Consider the following 25720-nt stretch of genomic DNA (forward strand, 5'->3'; position numbering starts at 1 on the left):
GCTATGAGAAGAATGGGTATCAAAAGAAGGATATCCCAAGCTTCCTATTACTTATTGTTTCTTGAAAATCCATGACCCCACTCCATATTATTACTCAGTCTCCTTGTAGCCAATTGTAACACAATCCTATTTTCCCTAAATTGATGTACCAATCAACTTGTTCTACTTTCCCAAAATAAATGTACTCAAAGGGCTATGCCCTCATGAATGAACAAAATTTTTACTACTGTCTTTCCTGACTGTAAATGTTGGAAAAGGAGTTAAGTGATTAGGTCACTTGGCTAAAAGTTGTGCTGGTCATGTTAATGTAATATGAGAAATGTTTGATAAGTTTTTACCATAAAGAATCCTATCGTCCAGGCACAAACCCAAGTGCAGGTTCCAAGTCTGACCCCTGCACTAAGTACAGCTGTGATTCAAGAGAAGAAGTTCCTTCTCAAACAAATCAAGCCACCTGAGTTTGATGGCAAGGGAAGGACTGTTCAAACTAACGCCGAGGTCTAGATCGAGTCCATGGAGGACTATTTTGAGGCAGCAAGAATTGCACATGCTAACCAAGCTATGCTCACCAAACTTAAGCTTACAGGTGAAGCAAGACTTTGGTGAAAACGATGGTGCAGAGACCAAGGGATCTTGAAAGGGACAGTCACTTGGGAGAAGCTTAAGGAAGCTGTGCAAGGGAGGTATCTACCACTTGCCTACCGCACACAGAAGATGAACGAATTCTATGAATTGAAGTAGCTTGGACTATCCCTTGATGCATATTATTCAAAGTTCGTCTCTCTCTTAAAGTACATGCCACAAATGGATATGACACAACAGGTGTCAAATTTTTGTGCTAGGTTAAATCCACATATAAACACCCGCTTGGAATCAATGCGCCCAACGGACCTACAAGATGCACTCATTCGAGCTACACCAATAATATAGGAGGTGCAGACCAAGCCAAGGAACAATAGGACTTGGTCTTATAGGGATCAAGACAAGGGAATGTATAGAGCTCAGACTAAGAGAGCGCAGGGTTAGAATCAGGGACAAAGGAAGAAAGATAGGACCAATTGTTCCTACACAAGGTAATGACCACAATCTATGTTTCTTTCATTGCAACAAGCCCAAACACTTCAAGAGGTAGTGTCCCAAGCTTAGCAAGGGACATCGCCAAGGGCCATTCCAGGGAGCCGCACATGGCCAAGGAGCCACCGTCATGGCCAGAGGGTGAACCTCCAGTGTTGCCAATAAGGAGCTAGGCAATGAAGAAGATCCATCCATGGATGCTGACATTGAGAGGGCAACGGTTCATGCCGCTCTTCACAAGAAAGGTCCGAATCGCCAATTCTTGGTGATCCAAACTCCATTGGATTATGAAGGTAAAAGCTTCAAAACCCTAATTGATTGTGGCAGCACACATTCCTTCATTTCACCGATCTGTGCAAAAAGGCTAGGGATAGCCACAATAGACGCACCTACCTTACTTATGGATTTGGCAAATGGTCTTGAGGTCTCTTGTACTAGGCAAAATGCTAAGGTGAAATTCCTACTGGGTGGGAAGCTGAATTTAGTGAGATTCAAGGTAATGACCCTAGGTGTCCACGAATGTTTGCTTGGAATGGATTGGCTAATACCCAATGATGCCCACATCCACTATGAAAAGGGCCAAATCTCCTTTCAAAATTTTGAAGGGGAACTAGCTACAACTCAAGGAGAGGCTGGTAAGCCAAAAATATAGCTGGAAAAAGAAACACGGATTATAAAAGGAGTTAGAAAGGGCCTACCTGTCTATCTGATTAAACTGAATAAGCTAGATCAGAATCAAAAATCTGGGGAAGAATCGTCACGGTTAAAGGAGTACGCAGACGTATTTCTTGAGGAGTTGATAGAACTTCCTCCTCAAAGGGAAGTCGACCATGAAATCAAGCTAGTGCCAGGAGCTGCACCAATCGTAAAGAGACTTCATAGGATGTCCATCCCGGAAGCGATTGAATTGAAAGAGCAACTCAAGCAACTGTTAGACCAAGGCTACATCTGTCCTAGCAGTTCGCCATGGGGAGCTCCAGTACTGTTCGAAAGGAAGAAAGATGGAACGCTTCAGCTATGCATTGACTATAGAGGGTTGAATCAATCAACCATTAAAAACAAATACCCCATTCCAAGAATAGATGAACTACTTGACCATCTTCAAGGTGCGAAGATCTTCTCTAAGATAGATCTAAGATCTAGATATTAATAGATAAGGATCAAGAAGAAGATATCCCAAAGGCTGCATTCAGCACAAGGTATGGACACTTTGAATTCCTAGTGATGTCATTTAGGCTGACAAATGCTCCTGCTACCTTCAACACTTTAATGCAAGATATCTTTAGGCCCTATCTTGATGACTTCTTACTCTTCTTATTTGACGATACCCTAGTCTACTCTAAACAGGAAAAAGATCATGAATCCCAGCTTTGCATTGTTCTTGAAACAATGAGAGCACACAAGCTTTATGCCAAGAAGAAGAAGTGTGCATTCTTCAAGCAACAGATTGAATATCTAGGATTCATTGTAACAACGGAAGGAATTTTAGTGGATCAGAGACGTTCTGGAATGGCCAACACCAACTTTTGTCAAAGAAATACGTAGCTTTCTTGCATTGATAGGATGATACAGGATCTTCATCAAAGATTATGCTTTGATTGCAGCGCCTCTGAATGATCTACTAAAGAAGCAAGTAGCAATTGTATGGTCACCTGCCGAATAGACCAGCTTTGATGAGCTAAAGCAAAGCTTAGTATTAGCACCCATCTTGAAACTTCCTGATCTTAGTAAGGAGTTTGAAGTGGTAACTGATGCTAGTGCACTTGCCTTAGGATGTGTGCTTATGCAAGAAGGTCATCCCGTAGCATATTCTTCAAGGAAATTGAAGAGCCATGAAAAGAATTATGCTACCCATGATCTAGAGCTACTGGCTGGTCATCCATGCTCTCAAACTTTGGAGATATTACCTGCTAGGTAATAAATTTTCCTTAGTGATGGACCACAAGAGTCTTAAATGGATCTTCACCCAAAATGAGCTCAACATGAGGCAACATCGATGGATCAAAGTACTGGAAGAATATGATTTTGAAATCAAATATAGGCGTGGAAAAGAGAATGTAGTTGCTGATGCACTCAGTCACAAGGCATTTCTGAATTCTCTTATTTTACAAGATCCATCAACAGCAAGATCTCTAGCCACAAAGGTATCAATGCCAAACAATCCAATCCTTGAGCTAGCTAGAGAAGAGGCATGTCATGACCCAATCTACTAGAAATTGCTAAGGGAGATCCCCATCAAGGATCAAGACCTGAAGATTAAGACGAAGTATCAAGAATTCTCTGTCAGTAGTGGACTTGTCTACTTTAGGACAAGATTATGCATCCCTGTAAGCCAATCTCTCAAGCATAAGATACTTTGGGAATCCCATGACTCCCCTTTCTCAGGACATCCTGGCTATGCCAAGACCCTTAATGCGGTTAGGAAGAGCTATTATTGGGATAGGCTCAAAGGTGATGTTCTCAAATATGTCATGGAATGTTTGTCTTGTCAATGCATTAAGGTAGAACATGTCAAAATGCCAGGGAAATTTCAATCACTTGACATTCCCCAAATGAAATGGGAATTCATTAGTGTGGACTTTGTTGTTGGCCTACCCCAAGTTCAGGGAGGATACAACTCTATTATGGTTGTAGTAGATATGCTCACCAAGGTTGCACATCTCATCCCTGTCAAGACAAACTATAAAGCCTCAGACATCGCAAGATTATTCATCAAGAAAATATTTAAACTGCATGGGTTACCTAGAAGAATCATTAGTGATTGTGACTCTCTCTTCACATCACACTTCTGCATGGCTATCTTCGAGGCCATTGGACTCAACTCTGCTTCAGTACAGCTTACCATCCCCAAAGTGATGGTCAAACGGAATAAGTCAACCAAGTCATTGAAGATATGCTTAGGGCATAGTGTTGTCGCGAACCCAAAAAGTGGATTCAATATTTGCCACTGGTTGGGTTTGCCTACAATGCTTCTTACCAATAAAGTATTCAAATGACCCCTTTTCAAGCATTGTATGGGCACGATTGTCATACTCCTTTGAGCTTCTCGGATCCAACCTTGAGGGTAGAAGCTTCAAAGCAGATGCTAGAAGACATGGATGACCAAATCAAATCAATAAGACAAGACATCAAAGCTACCAAGGATAGACAGAAGGCTTAAGCGGACTTGAAATGGCAAGATAGATCCTTCATTGAAGGTGATATGGTCTTCATCCGCGAACGCCCTAAAAAGAGTTCACTGTCCTTGGGAGAATACAAGAAGCTAAGTCCAAGGTATTGTGGACCTTATAAGATCACTAAGTGCCTAGGACCTAATGCTTACAAACTACAGCTGCCCACAACCCTAAAGGTTCATAATGTAGTCCACGTTAGCCTATAGAAAAAGTATCTGCCTAATCCAAATCGTGTACTTGATGATCAGCAAGTTGTAATGCCTAGCCGAGGAGTCCTTGAGCTATAGCCTGATAGAGTCCTAGATATCAGGGAGAGGCATTTGAGGTCAAGGACCTTGAGAGAATACCTTGTCTAGTGGAAAGATTATCCCACAAATCATGCCACCTGGATGGACAAAGATACTCTCAACCAACGATACCCCCAGGTCCTCTCGAGATGTGGACATCTCAATTCCTCTAAGGGGGAGAGAATGTAATGGGCCATAGGAAACCTCTCCTAAAATTTTAAAAGAAAAGGGAATTTTTTTAATTAAGTTCAAATTTCTTTTACTCCCCCCTCTCTCCTCGCCGACAGCAGTCAGGGGAGGGGGAGAGAGAGCGGGAGTGGTGGATGATGGAGGGGAGGCATGCAATCTCTAGGTGGAGGGGTGGCCATGCTACCTACCTCCTCCCCTCCCCTTATATAGGGGAGGCTTCTCCCCTCCCATTGGGGAGAATGAAAGGAGGCTACATCGTCACGTTACCCCCCCCTCGACAGCTGCTATACCACCCCCTGGTCGTCTGTGAGCGAAGTCCTCCCCCCCGTCAGTTAAGGGTTTTTCCCCCGCTTTCCTCACTAGTGGCATTGCTGGGCCCTCTGACTGGGCATTTTTCCTCCCCATCCATGCTGTTGAATGGCCTTGGGCCTTCAACTCTAGGCATCACCCCCTCTGGTTACCCATCGTGCTGCTGAAACAACACTGGGCTACGCCCATAACCACCCTCCCCCTGATCACTAGCTGCGAAGGCCCCATGAGGAGGAGTAAGAAGAAGTAAAGTAGTGGGAGAGGAGTAAGAAGAGGGAGAGAAGGAGAAGGAGAGAAGGGAAAGAAGGAAGAGAGAGAAGAGGAGGAGGAGGGAGAGAGAAGGAGAAGGAGAGAAGGAGTGGTAGAGAAAAGGGAAGTAGTGGGTGAGAAGGAGTGAGGAGATGGAAGAAGAAGGAGTGAGGAGAGAAAAGAAGAGGGAGAGAAGGAGAAGGAGAGAGGAAAAGAAGTGGGAGAGTGAAGAAGAGGGAGAGAAGGAGAAGGAGAGAAAAGAAGGAGTGAGAAAGAGAAGAGAAGAAGGGGAGAGAAGTAGAAGGAGAAGAAGAGAAGAAGAGAGGTAGAAGAAGAAGAAGAAGAGGTAGAGGGAGAGAGGAGTGAAGTAGTAGAAGAAGGGAAGAAGAAGAGAACGAGAGGGAAGGAGGAGAAAAGAGGTGGGAGAGGGAGAAGGAGAAGGAGAGAGAGAGAATAGAGGAATAAGAGAGAAGGAGAAGAAGAGAAGGAGAGGGAGAGAGAGTAGGAGAGTAAGAAAGCAGAAGAAGAAGAGAGAGAGAGAGAGAGAAAAAGAAGGAGATGAAGAGAAAAAGAACAAGAAGAGAGAGAAAGAGAGTAACTGCTATAAGTCACCCAAACCACCCTCTTGGCAACGAACCCCATCCAGTGGTCTTTCCCAACCAAACGTGTCAACTTGAAACCGTTAAGGTCTGAACTGCCCAATCTCCGTGAGGCGAATGGCTCCCAAGAAGAAAGTCGAGGGAAGCGTAGGCGTCCAAGCCAGCGGCAATGCTGGAGGGGTGAGTGGAATGACCAATGTAGCACACACAAATCAAGCCCAGGTTCTAAGCATTAAAAATTAATTTAGGAATTATTTCTCGTGGAAGGGATGAAAAGATTGATGTCATGCATAGGGTTTTGTTTACTCTAAGAACTAAGTTACATGCGCGAAACGGTAGAGGTTGGAATCCACATAAGATTTTATGCATAAAATGATAAGGTTATCACCTTACTTCACATGAAATGATAGCTTTTACCCACATAAAATTATAAGATTATCGCCTTACTTCACATGAAATGATAGCTTTTACTCACATAAAATGATAAGGTTATCGCCTTACCTCACATAAAATGATAGCTTTTTAACCAGTTCAATGCATGAACAATCATTTAGAATTCACGTTTCGCAATCATGGTTAAAAGAAACACATGAAATGTTATTTTCTGTCCATGAGATATACTTGCATCGTTAGACAAAACCCTAAACTTTCAAATCACATGTGATCTGATGCATTAGAACTAAGTACTCGTTTCCAGGAATAAAGAAAGATAAAAGTCGTTTAGGAGGTAAAACTATACTAAATGCACAATGTGCATGATGGATAAGGTTGATTGGGAAATCCTACATAGAACCGCACTAAGAGCATTGAAAGGATTGCATGAATCTAGGCTGCATCTTGGAAGTCTGAATGAAGAATCATGTGTTGTTGTGAGTGTTAACTGAGCATGGTTGGAATTAGAGATTAAAAGACCCTTGGTTGGGTTGCAAATAAGGCATGTACGTTGCCTTGACTGACTAGCTAATGCATGAGTTAGGGATTAAGATACCCTAAGGTAAAACCCAAGGGAAAAGGGCAAGTCAAAATTAAGTTATCTTACCAAGGCCATTTGCTTACAAAATCTTGTTTTGGAATTATTGGAATCTTGCCAAGACGTGAAAAGACACAAGATTGGATACTAGGAGCATCTAGAAAAAAAAGGAGTCACACCTCAGCAGTTGGTCATACAAACTACCTTCGAAATGTTCTTGTTTTTACTGAGGTACATTACTCGATCTCTCTGGTCAAGAAACTAATTTGAGGAAAACACTTAGTGCTTCATGTTGAAAGAGAGGTAGGAATCAGTTACCTCTGATTGTCTGCCTGGCCCTATCCAAGGGGGTTGTTAAGTAATTGCACCGCGTATATGGACCTAACCCGCCGCGAGAAGTCTCGCCATGGGTACTGCTTGAAACGGGAGGACGTTGGGTGCCACGGGAGGCTCTGGCTGTAAATCCCTTGCCTCTGGATCTCATGTAAGAGGCCGACGTAACTCAAGATGGGATCTCAAGGTCCGTGTACTAGTCTACGAGCGGAACTTGGAGCAACAATCCTGTAGATTGCTAGGATGGCCTTCGGGCATGATATTGGATGTAATCCGAAATTATGATAAATAAAGAACAAATACTTGAGAAAAATGAACTTGCTTGACATTGTTTTTGTGTTAGTGCCTAAGTTACGTGAAGGAACCTATGATTAATTTGTTTAATTAAGGAAGTTGATTTTGCATGTCAAAACATAATGTGTTAGGTAATTAGATAACTAAAGAAAATTGAGAAAAGTGCAGTGGACATGACTTAGGTCCGTCCTACGGAAGGGTGGCCCCAATTAGCTGGGAACTTTTCTCAAATGATGAGATGATAAGACAATGAAGACCTAGTGTCAGTAGATGTAGAATTTTTGGTTTATTATGTTTTAGGGGAAAGGAATGGGGCTATGCCATACGGCAAAGAGGTTGAACTTCGCATCCCTCTTGTTTCCCATTCTCCATGAACCAAGTGCAGCTTGAAACCGCTTCGTCTCTGTTGTCCCTACGAAAGGTGGTACAACTAGAGCTCGATGCTAGCTCCTTCCTAGAGACTTTGCTGATAGGAAAGGAACCCTGACCTCAGGTCAATCCCAAGTGGGAATGGTTGGACACTTCCGCTCGAGGCAGACTCGGGAAGACCTAGATCGCAAACCCTGTATCATTTCATGCGAGTGCCAGGCGGAGCCTTCTAGACCCTCCTCCCAATGGGCTGCTAAGACGTGTTCCGCAAGTGGACAAGTAGGCACATTATAGTTAGTTAATGATAAAAAAAGGTTCTACTAAATTTAGAAGTGTGATGTCTTAGGAAATCCTAGCTGATATGTTTTACTTTAGAACTTATAGGAAATGGACAAGAAGGAAGATTAACTGTAAGAAAGTGCATATGCAATTATAGGTGTTCTCGTACTTTGAAGGGTTGGTAGATGGTTAGCCAAAGTGCTCACTATGAACACTACCAACATGACTTGAGGAATGAGATTCATCCTTCATGTGTGCCAAGGTTTGCACCTATGGTAGTATTGCATACTTGTTCTCCAACTAGGAGCCCTCCTGAAGAAAATAAAATGTGGTGTGATTGTGTATCTTTTTGTCAAGGGGGACAATCTGTAGCTACCCGAACCTTTTACAAACACAAGAAGTTAAAAGAGAAATTTGAGAATCTTACTATTTATCTTGGTCTCAATGTTATAGATGGAGATGAAGAAGACTTGCAAGCTTAAAGTGTTGTGACATTATCAAGTAAAATAGTTAATACACATAAGATGATGATTTGGTATATTTTGAAGGTTGGAAAAAGTAGTAAGGTGCCTCCGAATTGTCATCATAAGATAAATACATATTGTTCAAATGTAAGTTTATTTTTTATTTTATACCTATTTCTTATAGCAATATATTAGTTTTGTTTAATTTAATAATTTTTCATACATAATACTATTTTGTATTCTAGGTTTGTGCAACCTCAAAGATTGGAGTCAATATAGATTATGAGTCTAAAAAAGTAAAGTGACCACGCAAAGTAAGTATCTCATTTTCAATATTTATAGTAAAATATATTTGATATACATTATAAGACAAAAGACATTTCAAATGATTGTAAAGATGCAACAGTGTTTGTTACAATCGACTTCTACAAATCAAAAAGTAAAGAAGTTCAAGGTATGATTTGAAGAATTTTTTTGGTTAAAATAATATTAATAATTATATTTTTGAATACAAATAAATGGCTATTTACTGCAACACCAGCAATAGGAAAAAAGCGAGAAAATAGAAAAATCTGAGAAGCAAGAAAAGGCATAAGGTAGACATGGAGAAGGTGCGCAGAAGAATAATAAGTCCGAAAAATATCCAAAAGCATGGAAACAATTGCCAAAAGTCCAAGGTGCATTGCCAAAGTCTGGAGGAGTTAAAAGCAAGATACTGCAACAGTAGCAATAGGAAAAAAGCAGGAAAATAGAAAAATTTGAGAAGCAGAAAAGGCATAGGGCAGGCATGGAGAAGGCGCCCAGAAGAATAATAAGCCCGGGATAAATCCAAAAGCATGGGAACAACCGCCAAAAGTCCAAGGCACAGCCACCGAATTTTGGAGGAGTTAAAAGCAAGAAAGTGCACCTTTAAATGCAAAGGCGGTCTCAAATCCTTGTAAAAGAGCGCCAGGCTCCCTCCTATGCAAATTGTAAACTTAGAAGGGTGGCAAGACTAGCTAGGAAGTGAAAGAATGGAGAAAAAGGGCCTAGGCCATAGTCGGCCATTTAAAAATTGAGGATGACCGCCCGTGGGAAGTAGGGCATGTATATAAACTTGAAAAGTGAATGAGAAGCTCATTCTTGTGTGTGGCAAAAAGCTTCTTCTTCCTCTTCTCTTCTTCTTGCCTTCTTACTTGTGCTTGAGAGAGGACGTGAGTGAGTGTGTGAGAGTGAGGGATTGAGGAGAAGAAGCTCCCCATCTCCTCTTTTCATCTTCTTCTCTTCTCTACTCTTCTCTTGTCTCACGCGGCTATGGAGGATGGAGCTTGTTGCAGAGTGATTAAGGTTGCTTGAGCTTTCCTCAAGCATCATGGAGCTACCGGCATGCACGGGAGAGGAGGGTACTCGATCGGGCATCAACGTAAGCTCACTACACCCCCTAGGTAGGGAGGGTGTGTCGACTATGTGAGAGGTAGCCATGACCGCTCGACTTGAAATGCTTGACCAATAAGTGGTCCATAGGTCTCGGGGGTTGAGCTTGTAGCTCCCTTCATTTTGGTTCCATTGATGGGACCGATGGAATCAAGCCTTGAGTGCCGCGCACTTGGAATCGAGCATAGAGTAGGGTTTTGAGCCCGAACCGATGCTTGAGATAGATAGGAGATTTAGGTGGTTTGATCTTTGGAACAAGTAAGTATTTTGGTTTGTTGTTGAGTAGACAAGTAGGTAAACCAACCTCAGCCACTATTTTTTATTTTTATTACACTTGGATAGGATAACAACCAAGGAAATAGGAAAAACATGAGGATTTTTTACTGCTGAAAAGAGGCTGAAAACTGGGAGAAAGGGGCATAAAATCTAAATCTTGAGTAGGTGGGTGCAAGAGGGGTAACCATAAGGTTGAAGGATACTTGAGCAAGGCAATAAGAGGCTCAAAAGGTCAGGGGAGGCCTCATTTTGCAGTCAGACATCAAGAGAGAGAGAGCTTGAGAGTGTGTGTGTGAGTGCAAGTATAAAAGGGGTTCGATCTAGTTGTTTTGCTATTGCCCAGTCATTCCAGGTATTCCTTGACCTTCTCTGAGTTGTGCTTGTTTGATCTGGAAAGTTGGAGCTTTTACCAAGACCCCCACGCATAGCATTCATCACTCCTATCCTCGCAACTGCGTCGCAACAAACATAGTCGGACCAGGCTACAAGTGTTTGAGTCCTAGAATCAGACACTCAGACTGTCCAACTCTACCAGTTGGACCACTTGTGGTCCGATCAGAAAACTCATCCGATCAAACACACCACCTTAGACTCGGACCACCAAATCGGATCGGACCAACTATGCGATTGGATTATCCAACTCTGCGAGTCGGACCTTGTCGCATGGCAGTAGGACCCATTTTTAGACTCGCACCCACCTGTCGGATAGGATCAAGACTTAGAGCTGAAACTAACCCTCAGATTCCAATCCGGCCTTGATAGAGTGTAGAGTGTGTATCACAGACCCTAGACAATACGAGAGGACAGCTAGGAAATGTGCTTAGAGCCATATTAGGCTACAAACAAAAGGGGAAAAGAGGGAACTGCATTGTTCATTTTACATTCGCATCCCACGCTGATTTCATAATTTAAAGTGAACTAAAAGGGAGAAAGCCTAATTTGGCACTATGCACTGAAAAGCACTAACCACAAGTGTGAATAAAATTGACAGCTGCTTTCAATAACAAAGAACTCACATAGAATCATAATAATTCAAAGAACCCACCAGTAGGAGCAGACCCTAAGACGTAGTTGGGTGCCACAAAGCCTCGCTTATAGGACCTTGAAGAGCCCAAAGAGTTCAAAGACGACATGATTGAGGGCAAGTCGTTACCCAAGCTGATTGGAATGATCGACAACTTGGTGGAGAGAGAGGCTACAAAAATGCCAAGAGCAGACGTGGACCAAGAGGATGACTAGTTGGGCGTGTTCCCACCAATCGAATTGCAGCGTATGGTCGACCAATACGATTGGCTAACAAGGACCGTGATCCACAGTAGACTGATCAAGGAAGTAGTTATGAGCCTTGAGAAAGAGAGAAAGGCAAATAGGAAAGCGTTGCAGAGCATCATGGTGTATAACTGCGAACAAAGGACGAGGAAATTGCAGCAAGACTTAGAGGTGTACGAGACATGACGCATTCTAGCCTTAGTTGGTAAGGCAATGACACAAACACAGAGAGGGAGAGGGAGCTAGAGGCAAACCTTACCTTGAGCGAGCTTGTCACCAAGCGGCTCATAGACAACACATCAGAACAGAGTGCAACTGCACTAGCCACCTCTTTGCTCATAGGCTTAGGAGTCACGTAGAGGGCGAAGAGCCACAACAAGATCCCTGCAATGGCCAAGCAGCTGGACAAGTACCAACAATGAACCCTATAGCTTCGTGGAGTAGTTCGAGCAGGTTTGTGAAGCCAACAGTCTCAGGAACCTCGGACAACACTCACAGGATTTCAAGTTTTGCTTGGTGATAAGGGAAGGATGTGGTACACTTGCCTAGATGCAGCAAAGCAAATGAACTTCAATCACCTGAAGGATCTCTTCATTAAGAGATTTTCAGAGACAAGATATTCAGGCAACCTCATAGTCCGACTGATGAATGTCAATCATAAGGACAAAGAGGAGATTAGAGACTATGTCACTCATGTATGTAGCCTATTTAAGAGAACCCCTACCAAGGAATGACCAAACAAGAGAGCGGTCTCTACCATTTTTATAAATGGAATTCGCAATGAGGAACTTTACAAGACACTGGCAAGCAACTCAAGCTTGCAGAGAGATGTGCTCGCTAGGGTTTTCGATGAGGCAATAAGGGTAGATGATGAGGCTAGGGAGAGAAGTGCTAGAAGCTCGAATCGAGATGGCTGTAGCCAAAGAACCATAGAGAAAGCGACAACCTATAGCAAGAGATTAACCCCTGACATGCAGGATAAGGACAAGAGCACGGCACAAGACCAAAAGCTAGCGAAGTTAAAATGAAGCTAGCACGATTGCAGGAATTGGTAAAGAGACCCACTAGACTGCATGTCCAATGTGTGCACTATGGAGGCAACCACATCCCTACCGAGTGCCAAGATCCAAGATCCAGGCTTTGTGCAAATTGCAAAAGGTTTGGCCACAACACAATGCATTGTCGATTCCCAAGAAGGTTTCCTTACCCACAATATACAACTCACCATACTATGGGAATAGGCTGCCTAACTTCTTTGGAAAAGAAGCCCCATTGGCCCTTCTAGCACCTAATGATTCAAAGCTGGCAGTTCCTAGATTAGAGATCAATCCCACAAGCATACCTAGACCTCCTGGACCCTTCGTGACACATCCATTGAGTGACGCTCCCATCCACTATGTGGAAGAGACCAGTGTGACGAGGAGTCATATGTGAACCCTTACATCTCTATGATGAAGAGGGTAATCTAGTCCTCATGGACTATCGGCTAGTGCCAGTGATGGCGTTAGGAAGGGGAAGAGGTAGAGGTTTTTGAGGGCCAACCCAAGACCTCGTCACATACTGGACTTGTGGTCACCCTGGTCACATATCGACACAATGCCTAGAAAAAGAGTAGGCTAATAGGGAGAGAGCTGATCTCAGGTGTGCCGAGTGCGACATCACTCATCTCTTCAGGGAATGCCCTAGACAAAATCCATCCTCGAGCTTAGCCGTCAATACCTTTGGGGTTGCTTAGTATTGAGACATTCGACAGCGAGGATATACCCATCCCCCTGCATGTCATGACATGTGCACAAATGTGGCAGGCCGACTGCCTGGGCCTAGCAACTTAGATGTTGCCTCAGTAAGGAAGAAGAGTCGTAGGCAGAGAAAGAAGAAAACCAATGCTAAGATCACTCTCAAAACTAACGGAGAGATGACGTTAGTGAGTGCTGGTAGGAAGGTAAGTAATGCTGAGGCTGAAACCATTGCTCGGAAAATAGTAGAGAAAGGGAGTGCTAAGGTAGGGGACTACAATTGCCCAAAGCGCCAATTAGAAGCGATTGAAAAGGTCAAGGAGTGGGTAAAGGAAGCCCAAGAGAACCTAAAGGATGTTGAGGCCATCATAGAAGATGGAACTAAGTACTTCTCTAGTGTGAGCACCCTAGTCTCACCCTCTCGATCAAGGTCAAGAGATGCGCCTATGCCACGGGTAGCACCATCCGAGAGAAGCTTAGGAGCCACGGGCCAGCAGAACACCCAAGGCCAATGGCCTAGAGGTGTGGTAATGGAAGAGAGACAAATGATGAATAACCTCCTCACGACATTAGTAACCACCCCAGTAACCCTGAGCCTAGGAGACCCACTTAGGCAGCATCTGATGCTTTGGCTGGAACTGAAGCATTGGGTGGAGGAACCAACTAAGCAGATTGTTGCTAACCTACATGAGCATGATGCAGTCACACAGATACTGATCTTGACGCTGCACTCAGTGCCTAAATATCTGCATGTAAATGCTTTTTGGAAGGGTACCGAGATGCACATTGTGCTATCTATCTTGGCCCTAGGAGACATGACGTGGAAAGGAATCGTAGACATGGGTGTAGGGGTTAGTGTCTTGAGCCACATAGTCTTGCAGGCTCGGGGAAACCCTCTCCTCGAGACTGCTAGGTTCAATGTCACACTAGCAAATGGAATGAAGGTAAGGCCATTCGAAGTTTTAAAGAATTGGGCAGTGAAGATTGCAGGTGTCCAGTTCTCTATACACTTCATTGTTATGTAGGGAGTGGACTACAACATCCTGCTAGGATGACCCTGGATGAGAAATGCACAAGTCATCGAGGACTGGGGAAACAGTCTAATCTTCTTAGGAAATCAGAAGGAAGCAATAAGGTTGGAGATGGATATCTGGAAGGCAACACTTGTTGATCTAGATGCCATCTCAGTCACATTGAGGGGTAACACCCAACCAACCACATCATATGGGCCGCTGACCAAGTATATCCCCTACCTTGAGGATGAGCAATATTGGATGCATGTCCTTGCAACCATCGATCTCCCATTCTCAGACGATGAGGAGAAGTATAAGTAAGCTGCACAAGCCATGTGGACACCAAATGAGGAACAATCAATACCACTCTACATGATGGCAAGGAGTGCGTGTGGTCGGCCCAAACCTATCATTGTCCATGTCCCAAATAATAAACTTGAACTCTAGGAAACCCTAGAGTATTTGACAGGCATATTGGAGGGCAATCCTTCCGCTAATCTCTTGCCCCTCAAGGACCTCCTAGGTGAGCAGAAGTGGAAGCGGACCAAAGTTCATGACTTGAACTTGCTATACAATTAGGCTTTAGTCACAGAGGCTAGAAAGGAGGACCCAAGCGACAACGAGCAGTCAAGGAGTGATGGTTCTGGAAATGAATATGAGGATTGTTCCTCCATCAATGAGGAGAGAGAGGAGGAAATGGATACCGTGGAGTACAATATTGATGGAAGGGTGATAGAGCAGAGCAAACTCCAGGCCCCAAGAAAGGAATGCATATGAGATCAAGAGAGGAGTTATGATATTGGATTGCGATCGCTCTTGTTTGGAACGCATAGGGGCATTGGATTATGAGCAGGCTGTAATTTCCCAACCACTAGTGGTACCTGTGTTTAGGACAAATGCACCTACTGAACTACGACCACCCGGGGAGACTCCTTCCTCCAATGAGGGCTATGATTTCAACTTGGAGTTTGAAGTTGGTATGGAGAGCGACCCTGAAATACCCATGCCATCCAAAACCAAATGCACCAGGGGGGACTTGCCAGTCCACCTAAGGCACAATCAGCTAAAGGAGGAAAGAAAGAAAAGAACAAAAGAGTTAGATGCAGAATGACAAAAGAAACTGCAGGACCTACCCAAACACTTAACTAAGTTCAAGAAGGGTGATAAAGTGGTGGTCATGCTAGGAGCAAAGAGGTAGGGCCAAACCAGCGAGCCTATTGAAGGACCCGCCAAGGTCAAGGAAGCCAACCTAGTAGGGGAAGGTGAGAAGCTTCAACCTATATTCATAGCAGATGACCTGACCAAGGATGAGGAGGCTAGCCTTGTTGCTCTCCTATGAGAGTATGTGGATGTGTTTTCATGGTCTCTGGATGAACTTAAGGGAGTCAACCCTAGGGTTGTGACCCACAACATCCCTATGGTCCCTGACAGTGTCCCTGTAAAACAATGCCCTTATCCCATGAATCTAGAGCATGCCCATGAAGTAAAAGAGGAGATTGATAAACTCATGAGAGAAGGATTCATCTACAAAATAGAGCAGATGGACTAGGTATCACCAATAGTAATTGTTATGAAGAAAAACAAAAAGATCCGAGTGTGCGTCAACTACAAGAAAGTCAATGCCACTACAAAGAGAGATAACTACCCATTTCCATACACTGAGCACATGCTTGAGAGGGTGCTAGGTAAAGAAACCTACAATTTTTTGGACGGCTTCTTGCACTACAATCAAGTGTGAGTACACCCCGACGGCACACACAAGACTGCCTTCACTACAGAGGGGGGGGTATTCGCCTATATCGTTATGCCCTTTGGGCTAATGAACGCACCCACAACCTTCCAATGCCTGATGTGCACGATCTTCAAAGACATCCTCAGACGTGAGCTAGAGGTGTTTGTGGATGATCTATGCATACACTCTAACTAGGTGAAACACGTAGAGAAACTATGGGCAGTCTTTGAGCAGTGTTGACTTAATAATCTCTCATCAAGCCCCCTAAAGTACCAATTTTGGGTGAAACACGAATGCATCCTAGGGCATGTGGTATCCAAGAATGGCATCGCCTGATTTCTCAAAGATTAGGGTTATTGTCAACTTGCCACCACCCAACAATTATAAGGGTGTTCAGTGCTTCTTAGGTCACACAAGGTATTATCGACGCTTTGTATTGAATTATGCACTAATCACAAGACCATTGTACAAGATGATAATTGTATTTGAGTGGACTGAAGAATGCCAACATGCTTACAAAGAATTGAAAAAGGCTCTTACCACTGCACTCATCTTACGAGCCCCAGATTGGACCAGAACGTTCCATATGCATATAGATGCATCTAAGTTTGCCATCGGAGCTGTTCTGTGCCAACTTGGCAAACACAACCTTGATTACCCAGTGAGATTTGCTAGAAGGCACAGCTCACTTACATGGAGATGAACTATTCCACAACGGAAGGGAGGGGCTGGCCATGGTGTTTGCCATTAAGAAATTTAGACTTTATCTTTTGGTCACACCCTTTGCCTTTCTTGTTGACCATCAAGCATTGCTCTATCTAGTGAACAAGCCTTGCACTACAAGACACATTGCACGATGGTTGTTGCTTCTTCTAGAGTTTGAATTCTCTGTGGTTGTACACAAAGGGAAACAATATTACATGGCAGATCACATGTCCCGCATACCCACAGGTGAAGCCGCTAGACAAGGCATAACATACAACCTTCCAGATGCACATCTCTTTGGCCTATCTAGTGACAAGGAATTATTCAAGACTGATTTAATGCCATACTAGGCTGACGATGTCATCCATGAGCTTGAACACTATCTGCCCGAGAGACCTATCGAGAAGGCCAAGCTTAGGATGCTTATTGTGAAGATCCAACCCTATCAGCTGATTGCCGACCAACTCTATCAGTTAGGGCAAGACGAGTTGCTACGCAGGTGTGTGTGAGAATATGAGATGCATGACATGTTGAGAGAGGCACACGTCGGAATTGCTAGGGGGAATTTTAGTGGAGACATGACAGTTCGCAAGGTGCTACAATCTCAACTATGGTGTGTGTGAGAATATGAGATGCATTACACTTTGAGAGAGGCACACGTTGGAATCGTTGGGGGGCATTTTAGTGGAGACACGATAGTCTACAAGGTGCTGCAGTCTCAATTGTGGTGGCCCACATTATTTCGTGATGTAGCTAGATTTGTCAAGCATTGTGATGAGTGCCAAAGGACCAAGGTCCCCATGCAGAAGGACAAAATGGAATTGACCCATGTAATAGCACGACAACCTTTTGAGAAATGAGGCATTGACTTCATCAGACCCATTAGTCCTGTGGCCCAGTATTCACAGGCTCGACATATCATTGTAGCAACTGACTATTTGATGAAATGGGATGAAGCAAGAGCCACAAGGAAGAACGACGCAATGACCACATCAAAGTTCTTATCGGAGCAGGTTATCTTGAGATTTGGTTGCCCTATTGAGATAGTGAGCGACCAGGGCACCAGCTTCATCAATGAGGTGATTGCCCTCCTGCTCTCAACCTTCTTGATCATCCATAGAAATTCTTCACCATACTATCCTCAAGACAATGGCCAGATAGAATCAACGAATAAGATCCTGGTCAACGTGCTCACAAAGGTGGTTTCCACTTCTTGGAGCAACTGGGATAACAAGCTCATGGCAGCTTTATGGGCCTATCGAACAGCCTATAAAATGATTGTGTGACAAACGCCCTTTAGACTGACGCATGGAACCAAGGCTATCTTGCCGTTAGAATATTTCATCCCTAGCTTGAGGATAGCAATGCAGGAGTGTTGGGAAGGGAAAGAGGCTTGGACTAACTGTCTTATTGAGTTGGAATGCCTCACTGAAACTAGACTCATCGCCACCCATACTCTAATTTGTGAAAAGGCACAAAGAAAGATGTGGTTTGACAAGCATGTCAAACAACGTGATTTTGATCAGGGTGACCTCGTGTTCTATGTACTTTGTGAAGGGCCATAAGCAGAAAATGAAGTTCCGAGGGTTAGGACCTTTTAGAGTGCGTGCCATTAGTAGAATGGGCAATGTCGAACTTGAAACACTGGAAGGTGAGAGCATAGGATTTTTCAATGGCAATCGCATGAAGAAGTACTACCCTCCCACACATCCTTTACATGAGCCCCCTATGATAGAGGCCCCTGCCAATGTCTACGTCACAACCATCAGTGAGATAAAGGACGATGAGGAATCCGTTGCTCCAACTTATTTACGAATCACGGCCACAGCCCAAAAGACACATTCTTTTGATGCTTTGATCGATAAGGGAGTTGACTTCAATATCCTAACCCATGCTCATTGGACCCTCATTGGTCAACCCCAGTTGCAACCAACTAACGCTTAAGTTAGCCCATTTGGGGAAAAATCCTATGCACTCCTTGGGAAGTGCAAAGTCGTTGTCTCTATTGAGTCTGAAAGTTTGCCAATCATCTTCTATGTGTTGCCCAACACGAAGGAGATAGGCAAGGTGTTGCTATTAGGGTACATTTTCAAAAAAATAACCCATTGTTACGTCAATTACGACCTGCAGAGTATCCATCTCGCCATAGGAAATGTGCGCATCGTGATAACTTTCAACAAGGGCAGTGCGGGTCCCTCTAAGACCGCCACTCCACCAATAGACAAGACCATGCCTAAGGCTAAGGAGGGGGGTCGTGATGTGTCACACCCCACTCGGCCCAAGAAACACCACCCCACCAAACTCACTCCTAAGGTTAAGCAACCTACATTTCAATGGGTACCTAAACATCAACGCAAGCCTTCCCAGAATAAGCAAATGCGATCCCGCAGACCTAGGAACTCTCATGCAAAGCCTAGAAAGCAGCTAGATGCCAAAGCCATAAACACACCCTTAAGCAGCGATGGGTCCCCATAACCCTATTACGTGCTCAAGGATACTATGAGGCAATAGATGGATCTGGGTGCCCAAGACATCAGTCCTTAAGAACAAACCCCTTACACAGCTTGTGGCCACACCTACTTCAACCAGCATGTTCACTAAACAACCAGTCATACCTAAGACCCAAGCTATCAAATCTATGACAACCACAAAGGTCAAAGCCCCAAAACCTAAGCAATCTATTAGCCAAAGCCGCAACCCGCTGGCTCTAAACTAGCCACTAGTGATGCCAGAGCAAAGTATCTAGAGACTCGACCAATCAGTCCCATGCAGCTAAACCCACTATGTCTCTTGAGATCTCACAAACCCATCAACTTACGCAATAGCTAGATGTCTAGTAATCATCTAATGCAACTAACTCTTGCATGGTCAAAGTAGCTCATGATGAAGGTTGCACGTCTTCCAAGCTGCAGGACACATGACTAACCTTCCAAGCGGATGCTCATCCCAAGGAGCAATCTAGTGGAACATCATCACTAATGCATCCATCTAGTTATGATCCACCGCAGCCACCACTAGCAAGTCTTAGGCCTTCATATGAGCAACATTCATTTCTTGCTATGGCAAAGGACCTTGCTGTCAATTCAGGTGATGACTTGGTTACTTGCATTAAAATGCCAGATAGCACATTCACGACCTTCGCTCGAAGTTATGAGCGGCTAGACCTTGGCCTTCTTGATGAGCCACTTGCTTCTGAAGTCCGTGCTTTACCATGCACCTGGGAAGAGTACAAGCTCATAACCATCAAATTCCCCAAGGTTGCAGCTGAGATTATCGCTAGCAGTGAAGTCTCAAAGGTGCAAGCAATCATCGGCAGGATGCTGACCTCATACCGAAAGCTTGCCAGCTCTACACCAATCCAAGAGCTTGAAGAGCTCGTGTTTCTTGCAAACTCTACCTCTTTATTCTTATAGCAATGGTATGCCTTACACCTCCAATGGGAGCGAAAACATTGCCAAATTATGACGAATGACAAGTAGAGACACACAAGCAAGGCTGCGGAATATGACCCCACGTACGTAGCTCCTACTTCTTTTAGGGTTATGGCCATCCTGCGTAACAAACAACTTGACAACCATTTATTGCCCCATCCTTACATCGACTAAGTCCTTACAAAAGAAGAGCTACACGTTGCTAACCACCTCAAATCTGGTGATGTGCTACATGATGTCCTAACATACATCATACAAGCATCCATTAGACCACATGAACTTGACTGTCATACCCAATTGGAATACAACCCAAATTTCTACTAGTGGCTTTTGTCAAATTAAACACACCATGTTGTGCTTTAACACCCTTGCCTTGTCATATTCAATCCTAGGAAGGATTTTCATCTTTCCAAGAGGGGGAGGGGGTAAGGTGATCAGGAAAACATAACACAAAAGAAAAACATAATGAAGAGTTGAACTACACATAAAAACTTAAGAGCAAAGCGCACTTGGAAAATTCATGTCTTTTCTTTTAGTTTTTTATTTCTCAAATTTCACGTTCTCACGTAGCTTTTCTAATTGTTCAATTCTTTCATAATGCCACAATTCAGTTTTGCCTACCCCATCAATACTAATTATGGGTACTATTGCATGGCGTATAGCCACAATGGCAGGTAGCCAGGTACGGGATAGGTGTGGAGACACGAGGATTTAATCAGTTCACCTTCAAGCACACTCTAAACTTGGACAAAGCCATCCTAGAGGAGCCAACAGCAAAGTAGCTAGTGGACAAGTGTACTCTCTGGAAGTATGTGGAGAAAGTGGGACAAGTAGTGGATTACAGTGCTTGCATAGAGTTCCTAAGAAGTTTTGATGATCGTAGGAACTATGACAGTAAGAAGAGGGGATGTTGCCCACCAGGTGGAAGTACCACCTAACGCTGAAGTGGTGGAGAAGGCCCTTGGCTTGGCCCCCAAGGCTGTGAAGCATCATAGAAGAGACGTATATGCCATGCTCGGGATGAATAGGAGTGATGTATGCACAGTGGGATGGAGTAAGTGTGGCAGACATCCCAAACCTGGAAGTAAAGATGCAAGCAAAGATGGTCCACGCCCTCTTCTTAGGATAGAGATATAATGCTTTGATGAACATGATCAGTGTCCTGTTGTTGGAAAGCATAGCGGCAAGGTCCCCTAAGGAAGTGGATTAGAATGGGTTCGTCATAAAGACCATCAAGTTAGTAGCAAAGGCCCTTGCTACGAGTGTAGCAGCAGTTGGAGGAGAGTCCCCAGCCTCTATAGTAAGATCAGCCTGTAAGAAGTCCTCTGCCAAGGCTTCTACCATTAGATACAGTGGTGTACTAACAGCTATTATTCACGAGGCCACCAAGGAAGCAGGGGGAATAGAAGAGATAGTAGCACCCTCCTATCCACTACACCATGAGGAAGACAAATCCAGTGAATGCACCATTAGTGACAGAGAAGAGCCTGAAGCACCATCCACTCAAGCTGAAGCTAGGGCATAAGGAAAAGCAAAGACTACAAAGATCCAAAAACAAAAAAAAGAAAATTTAAGCAAGGAAGAGAAAGCTTAGTTGAAAAGAGCATAAGAAGAAGAGAATGGAGGAGGGACAAAGGAGAAAAGAAGAGGAAGAATTTGAAAGGATCAGAGAAGAGTCAAGAAGAGCTGAGGAGGAGAGGAAGAGAAGATTTGAAGATGAAGCTGAAGAAATGAGGAGGAAGGAAGCTGCGGATTTGGCAAAGGCAACTCACAGGTCCATGGAAGAGACCCATGGAGGGGGAGAGATGAGGAGTGTAGAAACAACCCCAGTGGTTGCCTCTACCAAATCTGCAGCTTCCTTCCTCATAGGTCCATGGAAGTGGGACCTGTGCAGTGCATCCCTCCCCTCTTTCCTTATGCCACTACCAGCTGAAACCACACCCACCATGACACAGGAGTTGGTGCCAGCTATGGACATGGCTCAATTAATGGCAATGATACATCTTGTGGCTAACAAAGTGGCAGAGATTTCCCCCGAAGCAGGAACAAAGAGGCTAGCCGCAACAGATGTAGAATCATAGCAAGACCCTAAGCAAAAAAAGCTAGAAGCATCAACCACTACGGCCCCTCTCACAATGTCACCAGCAGACTACAATGCATATGTGGCTGAACTCCTCATTCGGTTGAGCAAGGCCGCCAAAGAGGAAAAGAAAGCGGCCTTGGAAGAGCTGGACGTTGAAAAGGAAACCCCAATAGCTTTGAGGCTCAACATGTCCAAGCAAGCTACTGATCTCAAAAAGAGCTTAAGGCCCTAAAAGAGTAGTTGGATGCCAAGACCAAGGAATCTCAAGAGAATGAGGATCATTTGAGGTGAAGATTAGAGGAGGAAGAACAAGATGTACTAGCTCTTCTAAAGAGTCAGAAAATGTTAATTCAGTAGTATGATGAGCTAATGGAAAGGACCGCTCGCTTGGAGAAGCACTAGCAGGAAGAAATCTAGGAGTCGAAAGAGCAACGTCAAGAGAAAGAGGACGCCCTGGCATTCCAGCTGTGGTATGAAATAGAGGAGCAAGGAAGACTAGAAAGAGAGATCCAAGTTCTAGAGCTAGAAAGGCAGGATGCCATAGGAAGAAGCACATAGGAGCTGAAAGATGACTTGGAAAATGCAAAAAGAGATGTGGAAGCTCTCATGGCTATGGCAATAATAGAAAGAAGACTGTATTTTGCAGAGTTAGAAATCCGTGAGTAGTTATGGGAAGAACTGTCAGAGAGATTCGCAGAGGCAGAACTACAGTTTACCATTGTGGAACAAGGAAGGAAAACATTAGAAGAGCAGCTGAACTGACACAATAAGGAGAAGACGCAGATGCTAGACATAGCGAATGAGTAGCAACAGGTGGTAGTGATGCTATCTCGAGAAATGGAGGAGGGAAGGAAAAAGATGGAAGAGAAGGCACAGCAATGGGAGAGGCATAACTTTGAAAGAGTGCGTGGACTAACAGAACGCCTAGCAAGAGTGAATGCGAAAGAGTGTTCATGGAATCAAGAGAGCAGAGGCTACTGAAGTGTGCTCAGACACTCAAAGACAAGCCTTCTTGAGCACGGTGATGAATGTCACCCAAGTTGAAGGCGAGCACTCAATGGAATTGACATCTCGTGCCTTGAGGATTTGAAGGACAAGTCTATTCTTGAAACTAGGATTTGAAGGACAAGTGCAATAGCCACCAGCTAAAGACTAGCCAGTGGTAGAGCAAGCCACGGAAGAGGGGCTAGAATTTGAGCAAGAATTTGAGGAAGAACAACACAGAGAGCCTAGTTTGCCCTGCTTGAGTTGCCACCGGAAGAGCTAGAAGGGGCACAAATTCCTGAACACATGGTAGCAGTCCAAAGAAGAAGGAAAGATCTTGTGGAGCAAGCCTAAAGAAAAGCGAGAGTATGGCCACGACAACTCCCTGAAGAGCCCATGTTGATACGCAAGGATCCCCATCCCCTCAACTGGTCTAAAGAGTTGACTATATGGCAGCAGGAGTTCTAGACACAACCATTTGAGCTATCCTTTTCTTATCCATGAGCTTTGGATCCTATTCTACCCTTGGAGATGATGGCAAGAATCAATAGAATGGGTAATGACCTCGCCAATAGATGGATAGAGGAGAGAAACATTATAGTTACTAGATGGAGGCAGGAACCAACAAATTATTGGCAGGACAAGGTGAACCGAGTTCCCAAGACCATCCAAGGCTATGAGGCACAGCCGAAGTGGAGGAGGGGTATTTGGGATGCCAACTTTGATGCCTAGACTGCTTTCTGTAGCTCATTGCCTAAAGAGCGGAAGGACCCCATCTACATGCCTTACCCCTGCAGACATGGAGTCAACCATGACATGACTTGCATGGTCCTCTTGACTTTCAAACAATCTACAATGTCAATGCACATACTCCTTAGGGATGCTTGGTTTTTAGATTGGAGGATATCCTTCCATCCATCAATCGCTTCCTCAAGGATTTCTCCTCGTGTCCAGACCCGGCATTTATAGTAACATGTAATTAACTTAGGCTCATTAAGTTCTTGCTTAAGCAAAAGCTTGCAGCTGAGGATGCCCACCTTCCCCCGCTCTTTTTTTATATCAACTTAGGCATTGATAGTCGCACCATGGCTAGGCTCATGATGAGCATGACCTTACTTCCCTCCTACACGAAAATCCTAGAGGACATGAGCGATACTCGCTTCACAAGGTATAACCATCCCTTTTTGTCATCAACACCTTTGAAGGTAAGAGCTAGCATCAAAGAATATCTACAAAGCCGCACATTTTTGACTAAGTGCCAGAGGCTACCTCGTGGACTATCCAGAGGATGATAGGAATACAACATAAGAACTCTTTTTGTATTCCAGTGGCACAATCATGATCAATAAGTCATGCAAAAAAAAGAGAAAATGAAAAAGAGAGAGAGAGAAAGAAAGAGAAAAAAGAAAAAGAAAAGAGACTAGTACCAGGAATGAAAAGAAAAAGGGCACTAGAGGACAAAAAGGTACAAGAAAAAGAAAAACAAAGGTTTGAGCTCCCCATGAAACATCTTGAGTGCCACATTCACTGCACCTAGGGTTTCCACCTAGCCCCTTCCCCACCTCACGCTTAGGGCACATCAAGGGTAGGACTACCAAATTTGTCACCCTAAGCTCTGCATCGCACCCATGACAATGCATGAACTAGGTCCTCAAGTGTGGAACAACATCGTGGGCTTGCCCAAGGCCTTGCCCAAGGCCCAACTTCCAGTTCTAGCGCCACATGCACTGCATGCACCATGGAGAGGCAGATATACCCCTTAGGAAGTGCACAAATTTTCCTTGCAGGTTAAGATCATGCAATATCAAGGAAAAAGCACATCAACCAATAGATCTGCCCCAACACCATTTTCAATTTCAAGGGCAGAACTTTGTCAAGACAAAGTAGATCTTTGTCAAGACACCTTTCCGGAGGGACCCAATTCAACACCATTTTCAATTTCAAGGATGAATCCCTCCAACACCATCCTTGATAAGGGCATGTATACAAACTCAAAAGGCCACCCAGCCACCAACACTACAATCTTCCAAGCTACCACCCATCAGTGCCATGGGACTGACACTTGACTAGGAGAGGGGTAATGTTACTGCAACACCAGCAACATGAAAAAAATGGGAAAATAGAAAAATCTGAGAAGCAGGAAAAGGCGTAGGGCAGGCATGGAGAAGGCGCCTAGAAGAATAATGAGTCCAGAAAAAATCCAAATTTAAAGCAAGGGAACAACCGCCAAAAGTCCAAGGCACAGCCGTCGAAGTCTAGAGTAGTTAAAATCAAGAAAGTGCACCTTTAAATGCAAACGCGCTCTCAAATCCTTGTAAAAGAGAGCCACGCTTCCTCTTATGCAAATTGTAAACTTAGAAGAGTGATATGCATAGCTAGGAAGTGAAAGAATGGAGAAAAAGGGCCTAGGCCATGGCCGGCCATGTAAAAATTGAGGATGACTGCCCGTGGGAAGTAGGGCATGTATATAAACTTGAAAAGTGAATGAG

Source organism: Lygodium microphyllum, chromosome 15, assembly GCF_053477565.2.
Source record: "Lygodium microphyllum isolate KBCC chromosome 15, Lygodium_microphyllum_v1.1.10, whole genome shotgun sequence".
NCBI classification, from domain to species: domain Eukaryota; kingdom Viridiplantae; phylum Streptophyta; class Polypodiopsida; order Schizaeales; family Lygodiaceae; genus Lygodium; species Lygodium microphyllum.